At 43.5% G+C, this 9857-nt stretch overlaps 1 pseudogene; it reads right to left on the bottom strand.

Moving 5' to 3' along the window:
- Positions 1 to 3078: 3078 nt before the first annotated feature.
- On the bottom strand, positions 3079 to 3223 carry LOC129062775 (uncharacterized; annotated as a pseudogene).
- Positions 3224 to 9857: the final 6634 nt, after the last annotated feature.

Raw genomic sequence — 9857 nt, 5'->3', positions numbered from 1 at the left:
TATTAGAGAAAGCAACTCGGAACACACTTTAACCTTCTCAATAGAGGTGACACCAGCCACCTGCCATGCTGAAATCAGCAATGAATAAAGCCCCTTGTTTATCCTACTGCCTCCATTATTTATTCTGGGTGCCAGGCCCCTCATCCCAGAGGGCCCCTTCACCAACCTGGGGTGACAGACCACTGCCTCCCGTAGGAATGACTCGTGTGCTTGCTCTGCACTTCTCCACAAGCCATCCGTCTGCACACTCCCGTCCATTCACTCCCATCCTCTCCAGACGACGACACATAAAAACTGGAAGAGACCTGGGAGATCTGCGGAGAGATGGAAACACACAGGTGGAGAGGGAAGAAATTTTCCCAAGGTTATCAGCCCAGCTGGGAGCATAATAAGATCAGAACCAGAACTCCAGATGGCCAGTCCAGGGTTCCTTGCAGAAGCAGAGATGTATATGGGGAAAAGAAGGTAATTTAGGTCAGATGAGAGTGTCTCCTCCACCTTAGCCATCAACACGCCTTTCTCCCACTCCCGCACTCCTTATACCAGTAACAGTATTCCTGTCACCAAAGCCGCCAACCCACCTCATGCTGCCTATGAGGGTGTTCCTTCTTGTACACGAGTGTGTTTCCACTCACCCTGAAAAGGTATGTTGCAGCGTGACCTCCCAAAAGTCAGGTTTGCGTACACAATGCACTAGTAAGCCACAAAATTGAGACACTGGAGCTTGAAGGGAGAGAAAAGCTTATTCAATTTGGCCCAGATAAGAGGACAGGAGAGCAAGAGGTTTCAAATCATTCTTTCTCAATAAGCAGCGTTTTCCAGTTCCATCCATGCTGAGTGAAATACGCCAGGTGTTGAGAGACAACTATCATATGATCTCATCTGTAAGTGGAACGTATATCAACAAAACAAACTTGCAAGTAAAATAGAACCAGAGACATGGATAAAGAACCAACTGACAGTAACCAGAGGAAGGGAGGTGGGAATAACAGGGGAAAGATAGGGAAGGCTCAAGTCAAGGAGCATGTATAAAGGACCCATGGGAAGACAAGCGGTGGGGAAGGATTGAATGTGGGAGGTGGGGGGTTGGTAGAACAGGGGAGAGTAATGTGGGGGAAATGGGGACAACTGTGATTGAACAACAATACAACATTTTTTTAATGATTTAGAAAGGGAAACCAAAGCAAGGTTTTGATGCAGCTGGGAAACATAGGAAGGGAAAGTTTCAGGGAACTGTGAGACGCGGCTGTGTTTCTTCAGTGATAGATTACGCTTTCGGATCAGACCCCTGGTGGCCCTCAATGCATCTCCTCCTGCTTGATAGAGAGACAGTACGTCAGCAACACAAAACGCTACTATGAGAATGAGGGGTACAGGGTTGAAGAACTAAGATTCTGAAAAATATCTCATAATTGTGTACCAGTGACCTCATCTTTAAAGCAAAATGCGGGAAGTAGACATCTTGTGACCATCATCATTGTTGCGTGCTTAACTAGATATATTTCTCTGTTAGCTCAAGAAAAGTATACTTTCAAACATTTCTCCTGGAACTCACCTTACAGTCAGGCCTTCAGAACATGATCAACATACTTTACAATCTGGGACTATCAGCTCTGTGACAGACAAAGCAATTCGAACATAGTTAAAGCCTATACTTCTATCCTAATTCAGAATTAAATTGCTGAAGTCTAGCTGCCAAAAATACTGGGGACATTGAAATCACAATGGTCCTGGCTATAGGCACACCCCAGCAATTCTTCAAAAAGGAAGGTACCAACCTCAGGGTGATTTCTGGGAAATTTATGAACATAGTATTGTTTGTCACAGGGAGTGGAGGAGGTGGTGAGTCACTAAAGACATTTAGGGAATAGAGCCAAGATGCTAGGCTTTCTGAAATTTCAGGACAATCTGAAACAGAGATCGATTGTCTCTCATGACTTTGGAATGTCCCATCCAACTTTCACAAAGAAGATGACACTATTCATCATTATTTGAGCCTAGAAGTTCGTGATAATTTTCAAGGCCTATCATGTATCAAGGTTTCTGGCAATGTAGCTGCCACATGCGTAGCTTTACGTGGGACTTCAAGTCCCAAGAGGGATTCGCCATGTAAGATAATATGAAAAAAAGGCAAAGCCACTTGTGCTTGAGTCAGCGCTCCAGCACAGCCCTCTCAGTCTACGTTTGTCGTTACCTCATGCAAACAGCTCACAGAGGAGAAACAGGACCCCTCTGACATAAAATCCGTTATGAAATTGGAATACACATGTGAGGTAGAGGGAAGGAACACATTTAATTTCATTTAAGTTTAAAAAACAATAGTGATGCTTTTTAAATACTTCATGTTATTGCCATCTGCAATGGCTAATCATACGTGTCAACCGGAGTGGGCCACAGGGTGCCCAGACAGCTGGCGAAACACTGTCGCTGGGTGTGTCCTTAAGGATGTTTCCAGGAGAGATTACCCTGTGAGTTGGTGAAATGGGTAGAACAGATGGCCCTTCCCAATGTGTGTGAAACTCACCCAAATAGGCAGAGGAAGGTTGAACTGGATTTCTGTCTCACTGCTTGAGCTGGAACATTGTTACTTCTGCCCTCTGCCCTCCTGCTTCTCAATTGTTTGAACCTACGTTGGTATCTACTCCATCAGTTCTCTGGCTTTAAGGTTTCAAATAATACTGCCAGCTTTCCTATGTCCCGAGTTCCAGCTTGCAGACAGCTGATCAAGGAAGTCCTTAACCTCCACAGTCAGGTGAACCAAGACCTTCTAATCTCCTCCCCCCCACCTTCTCTCTCTCTCTCTCTCTCTCTCTCCCCCCCCCATCTCTGTCTTCCTGGACTTGCGTGTTTTTCTCCCTTCACCAGACTAGGGAAGTTTTAGTCATTTTTCTTCAAATAGGTTCTCATACCTTGCTCCTTCTCTTCTCCTTCTAGCAACCATATGATACAGAGGTCATTATGCATCATGTTGTTCCAAAGGTATCTCATTTATTAAAATATTTTTTCTTTTTTAAGTATATTTTATTGATTATGCTATACAGTTGTTCCATTTTTTTTCACCCTCTCTCTTCTCTTTTTTTATCTGTCCCAGGCATAAACCAGCTCTGGCCACCAACACAGGCAACAATCTAGGACTAACTAAGGACTGTTCAACTGCTTTGCCCCTGACTGATATAAGAGCAACACGACTCATCAGGTGTGTCCTCGCCCATTGCCAGGGGTTTCTTTTGTCCCCTTTATCCCTGTCTACCATGCACCCACCTCCCACTAGTATCCCCCCACCTCGGTTCATGTCCATGGGTCGTATATATAAGCTCTTTGGCTTCTCCATCTCCTATACTATTCTTAACCTCCCCCTATCATTTATGCTTCTTATTCTCTGTACCTTTCCCTATTCTCCTGCCTCCCCCTCCCTGCTGATAACTCTCGATGTGATCTCCATTTCTGTGATTCTGTTCCTGTTCCAGTTGTTTGCTTAGTTAGTTAGTTAGTTAGTTAGTTAGTTAGTTAGTTTAGGTTCAGTTGTTGGTAATTGTGAGTTTGTTGTCATTTTACTGTTCATAGCTTTGATCTTCTTCTTTTTCTTAGATAAGACCCTTTAACATTTCATACAATAAGAGCTTGGTGATGATGAACTCCTTTAACTTTACCTTACCTGGGAAGCACTTTATCTGCCCTTCCATTCTAAATGATAGCTTTGTTGGATAGAGTCATCTTGGATGTAGGTCTTTGCCTTTCATGTCTTTGAATACTTCTTTCCTGCCCCTTCTTGCCTATAAAGTTTCTCTTGAGAAATCAGCTGATAGTCTTATGGGAACTCCATTGTAGGTAACTGTCTCCTTTTCTCTTGCTGCTTTTAAGATTCTCTCCTTATCTTTAATCTTGGGTAATTTAATTATTATTTGCCTTGGTGTGTTCCTCCTCGGGACCAATTTCTTTAGGACTCCCTGAGCTTCCTGGACTTCTTGGAAGTCTATTTCCTTAACCAGATTGGAGAAGTTTTCCTTCATTGTTTTTTTAGATAAGGTTTCAATTTCATGCTCTTCCTCTTCTCCTTCTGGCACCCCTATGATTTGGATGCTGGAATATTTAGAGTTGTCCCGGAGGTTCCTAAGCCTCTCCTCATGTTTTTGAATTCATGTTTCTTCATTCTGTTTATATCTTCCTTTTGTTCCAAATTGTAGATTTGAGACCTGGTTTCCTTCCTTTCCCTGTTGGTTCCTGTATATTTTTCTTTATTTGACTTTGCATAGCCTCATTTCTTCTTCTATTTTGCATTTGTACTCAATTATTTCTGTGAGCATCCTGATTACCAGTGTTTTGAACTCTACATCTAATAGGTTGTCTATCTCCTTGTCACTTAGTTCTTTTACTGGCATTTTGATCTGTTCTTTCATTTGAGTCATATTTATTTGTCTCAGTGCACCTGTTATGTTATAAGTGGCAGAGCCTTAGGTATTCACCAGGGTGGGGCAACATACTTCACTGTTTTGTGGCACTGTATGTGGGGGAGAGGTCAGAGAGGTAACAATGCCACTTCCTTGGCTCTCGTCCCTCTTTCAGTCACTTTCCCGACTACCCACAAGCAAATTTGGCTCTCTGGTGCTGATTCCCATGTGAATGGGTTTGTGTACATTCTATGACCCCCTGGGTCTCTTGAACGAACTCTTCTGTTAGGCTGGGAATTTCTCCCACTGCCTCAATCCCCAGACTTTTCTACAGCCAGAGGTTCTAACGCTTTAGTTTCCCACGCTGGAACCCTGGTTGGTGCGGACTGTCTCATTCCCCAGGTGCTCCTCCCGGCTTATCTGCACGCGAACGTGGAACTACCCGGTCCGCGAGCCGCTGCCTAGCCAACATCCTTGCCACACGTCCTCTCCACCCCAGCTGCCCATCTCCACTGCCCCTACCAGTTTGAAAACATGTTTCTTCTTTAACTCCTTGGTTGTTGGACTTCCATACAGTTCAATTTTCTGGCATCTCTGGTTGTTTTTTGTTTTTAAATTTGTTGTTGTCCTTCTTTTGGTTGTACGAGGAAGCAAAGTGTATCTACTCATGCCTATATCTTGTCCGGGAGTCTAATATGGGGGACTCCAGCCTACGAAGTCCCTGGATTCTCAACAGATGGAAGAATCGTTCCAGACACCGTTTGACTGTCAAGGAAAGGGGAAGGCGAGTCCCTCTAGTGGGGAATGCCCAGAACCCCCATGCTCAATGGCTGTTATTGAGAGGGTTACCAGTGGGGGATAGGTAGCAGGAATGTATAGGTAATCCAATTACATCAGTATCTTAAGTTTACAGAGAGTAGGTGATGTTTGAAGAAAGCAAATGGCAGGAAGCATACCAAATTGCTTGGTTCCAAGATGAGTAAACATAATGGTGCCAAATGGGTTTTGGATCAGGGTCCATGAATAATGTAAATTTCCATCCCAGTATGAACTGGTTATCTGGTGTGAGAGTAACAGAGCTCGAGGGAGAAACAAACCATGCTTCAAGCAGTGTAATTTACTTCTAGGACTGATTTCCCCCAGAGGCCCTTGGAGCTATTATTGGACCCTGCCTATCCACCTCATTACCAAATTTCCAGCCAAGAATTATGGAGCCTCTCCCAGGCCCCATCTTGTGCAGGACTACAGTCCCTGATACCACTCAAAGTGGACCCCTACAGTCTAAAATTCTTTTTTCTTTTTGCTGCTCTGATCAGGTGGCTTTTTCTACATTATCTTCCAAATTGCTTATTTGATCAACAGCTTCATCCAATCTACTGTTAATCCCTTCTCATATATTCTTCTTTTGAGATGTTGTATTCCTCATTTCTGACTGGTTCCTTTTTAGGCTTTGTATGCCCTTTTTCATGTTGTTGAGCATCCCTATGACTACTTCAATGAACTCCATTTCATTTAGCTCTTTTTCTGGATATTCCTCCGATTCTCTCATTTGAAACCTGTTCTTTTGTCTCCCCAGTTTGGCTGCCTCTTTGTGTTTGTTTCTATGTATTAGATAGATCTGTTATGACTCCCAGTCTTTGTGAGGCTACCTTATGTACTAGGTGCCCTACGGTGTGCAGTGGTGCAGTCTCCTTGATCACCTGACCTAGGTGAGCCAGGATTGTCGTTTTATTTTAAGTTATGTGGGCCCCCTTGTTGTAACTGAGTTTTGACTGGTATTGGCATGTTCATGCATGTATCAACCCTCAGTTCTAGCTCACTGTGAGGCTCACCTCTGACCACAGCGTGTAAGCTGCTGGACCTGTGGGGACCACACAAGGTGGAACTTGCCTCAGCAGGGCTTAGTGCCCACCAAGATCTCCCTTCGGAGAAGGGGCTTGCGAAGTTCATTGGCTCCTGCTCTGGTGTTGCCTGAAGCTGGCCACTGGGTGCGCTCCTTCTGGGCCTCTTGGGAAAGACTCTGGTGCAGTCTCATGTCACGCACTGCCTGTGACCAGCCCTGAGAAACCTGTTTGGAGCTACAAGTCACCCACAGTTTGTGGCTTCCTGCTGGACCCGGGCGCGCACAGGAAGGACCAAGCGGTGCTCCACGACTGACTATTACCAGCACCAGGCCCAGGGCAGGTCAGAAAAGCTCCAAGGCACCTCGATATGTGCCTCTGCCTGCCTCTGCCTGCTGGCTGTGTGTTAGGCTCACTCACTGAAAGAGCCTCTGGCTGTACTTGCCAGCACGGGACAAGCTTTCACGGGGGTGAAAGGAAGTCCGGAGGGCAAGGCCAGTGCTATTCTCCACACTGATGCCACACGGAAGAGCGCTCCACCCAAGAAAGGCGGCCCCTGTGGTATGAGAGAAAGACTCACGCAGGGCTCCTGGCGGCTGTCCCTTCAGCTCTCTCGCCAGAGCCAAAGCCCCAGATTCTCCTCATGCAACATTAGCCTCCTCAGCCCTCCTTCTCCTGGAGCCCAGGGTGAGTGGCCGAGAACAAAATTGTGTGTGTTGACCCTTTAAGAGGTTACCTGTGTCTCTAGTGGACTCCAGCTTCTCTCTGGTGGAAAGAAACCCTGCTGTTATTCACAGCCAGATGTCACGTGGATGCCTCTTCTTGGCGCCAATGCTCCGGGCTGTGGAACCAGGTGGGGTTTAGACTGCATGCTTTTCAGGAGAGCCACCTACGACTGAGAGAGCCCTGCTGCACCTCAGCCACCACCCATGAAAGCAGAGCCGGCCTCTGCTCCATCTCCACCCTCCTTGCCAGGCTGTTCATGGCTTCATCTGTAAATCTTTGATTAAGAGAGTTCTCTTCAGCTAATCATCAGTTGGTTGTTCAGGATGACTCTTCTACAATTTAGTTGTAATTCAAGTTTGATGCTGGGGTAAGGTGACTGTAAGTTCTACCTACCACATGTCACCTGAGCCTTCCACTTTTTTTTTCTTTTCTTTTCATTGCTTTTTTTCTTTTTTTTTTTTTTTTTTTGTCCAGAAGGCATCTAGTTTTCTTCCTTTAAATCCAAACTTCTTTTTCTTTTAATTAATTAATTTTTTTTCAAATACATTTGTCTCTGCCTACCCCCCACCACTTTCCCTTGCCCCCTCCCTCCCCCCCTCCCTTCCTCCCACCCTCCCTCAACTTGTCCCCTTTGGTTTTGTCCATGAGTCCTTGCTATATGTTCCTTGACTTTCCCCTTCCCTTCCTTTTCCCCTCTTGTCTCTGTTGGTTTCTTTTCCTTTCAGTGTTGCTGGTCTTATTTTCCTTGCATCTTTGTATTGTTGGTTAGGTTCCACTTATAGGTGAGATCATATGGTATTTGTATTTCGTCCCCTAGCTTATTTCACTTAGCATAATGCTCTTGAGTTCCATCCATGCTGTCACGAAGTTTAGTAGTTCTTTTTTTCTTTCTGCTGTGTAGTATTCCATTGTGTAAATGTACCATAGTTTTTGACCCAATCGTCTACTGATGGGCATTTAGGTTGCTTCCAGCACTTGGCTATTGTAAATTGTGCTGCTATGAACATTGGGGTGCATAGGTTCTTTTGAATTGGCGTTTTGGGATTCTTAGGGTATAGTCCCAGGAGGGGAATCACTGGATCAAAAGGCAGTTCCATTTTCAGCTTTTTGAGGAAATTTCACACTGCTTTCCACAGTGACTGCACCAGTCTGCATTCCCACCAACAGTGTACTAGTGTTCCCTTTTCTCCACAGCCTCGCCAGCACCTGTTGTTTGTTGACCTGTTTATGATGACCATTCTGACCGGTGTGAGGTGGTACCTCATGGTGGTTTTGATCTGCATTTCTCTGATGGCTAGTGATGCTGAGCATCCTTTCAAATGTCTCTGGGCCCTCTGCATCTCCTCCTCGGAAAAGCGTCTGCCCAGGTCCTTTGCCCATTTTTTGATTGGATTGTTTGTCTTCTTGGAGTGGAGTCGAGTGAGTTCTTTATATATCTTGGAGATCAAACCTCTATCTGATGTATCATTAGCAAATATATTTTCCCATAGAGTTGGCTCTCTTTTCATTTTGCTGATGTTTTCTTTAGCTGTGCAGAAGCTTCTTATTTTGATGAGGTCCCACTTGTTTATTCTTTCTTTTGTGTCCCTTGCTTTAGGAGACATATCAGTGAAAAAATTGCTGCATGGGATATCTGAGAGTTTCCTGCAAATGTTCTCCTCTAGGACTTTTATGGTGTTGCGACTTCTATTTAAGTCTTTGATCCATCTTGAGTTTATTTTTGTGTATGGTGTCAGCTCATGATCCAATTTCAATTTTTTGCATGTAGCCGTCCAGCTCTCCCAACACCATTTGTTGAAGAGGCTACTATGGCTCCATTTTATGTTTCTGCCCCCTTTGTCAAATATTAGATGCCCATAGAGACCTGGGCTTATTTCTGGGCTTTCTATTCTGTCCCACTGGTCTATGGGTCTGTTCTTGTGCCAGTACCAGACTGTTTTGAGTATAGTGGCTTTGTAGTACAGTTTGATGTCCAGTATTGTGATCCCTCCTACTTTGTTTTTCTTTCTCAAAATTGCTGCGGCTATTCGGGGTCGTTTATGGTTCCATATAAATTTTTGAAATGTCTGTTCTATTTCTGTGAAATATGTCATTGGTATCTTAATAGGGATTGCATTGAATCTATAAATTGCTTTGGGTAGTATGGACATTTTGAGGATATTAATTCTTCCAATCCATGAGCATGGTATATGCTTCCATTTATTTGTGTCTTCCTTAATTTCTTTCTTCAATGTTGTATAGTTTTCTATGTACAGGTCTTTTACCTCTTTGGTTAAATTTATTCATAGGTACTTTATTTTTCTTCTTGCTATATCGAATGGTATTTTTTTTCTGATTTCTTCTTCTTCTATTTCATTGCTGGTGTACAAAAATGCCTTTGATTTCTGAATATTGACTTTGTATCTTGCTGTTTTGCCAAATTCACTTATTAGGTTGAGGAGTTTTTTGGTAGAGTCTACAGGGTTCTCTATCAAACTTCTTATAAAAATGTATTTTGGCCTATAATCTTACACAATGAAATAGATGTTTGATTATATATTATATATACTCATATATATTATTTTTGTCCTTTATAGGACATTGAAGTTCTTAGTCCAGGGTGAATATAGTAGAACAGTCCTGGTTATTTTTTAGATATTCACTGGAGAAATATTCCAAGTTGAAAATCATTACAAGATTTTGATAGCCTATCTTTAAACCTATTTACCATACTTGTACAAACTACAGAGTGTAATTCACTATGTGGCTGTCTTTCTAAACAGTGCCTAAAAGGCATGTATTTTAAATGTATATCTGCATGGAGACATTATCTTACATAGTTTTTTATTATTATTTCTTCTTAGATGCTTTATAAAGTTTTTACCTTAAAGTGTCTGCATACAAGGGCTAAATACGCCCTTGA

This window comes from Pteronotus mesoamericanus, unplaced genomic scaffold, assembly GCF_021234165.1.
Source record: "Pteronotus mesoamericanus isolate MK-2021 breed Mesoamerican mustached bat unplaced genomic scaffold, CSHL_Meso_final scaffold_83, whole genome shotgun sequence".
Classification (NCBI taxonomy): domain Eukaryota; kingdom Metazoa; phylum Chordata; class Mammalia; order Chiroptera; family Mormoopidae; genus Pteronotus; species Pteronotus mesoamericanus.
Note: the sequence above shows the minus strand (reverse complement) of the source record. Positions and strands in the feature narration are given on the sequence as shown.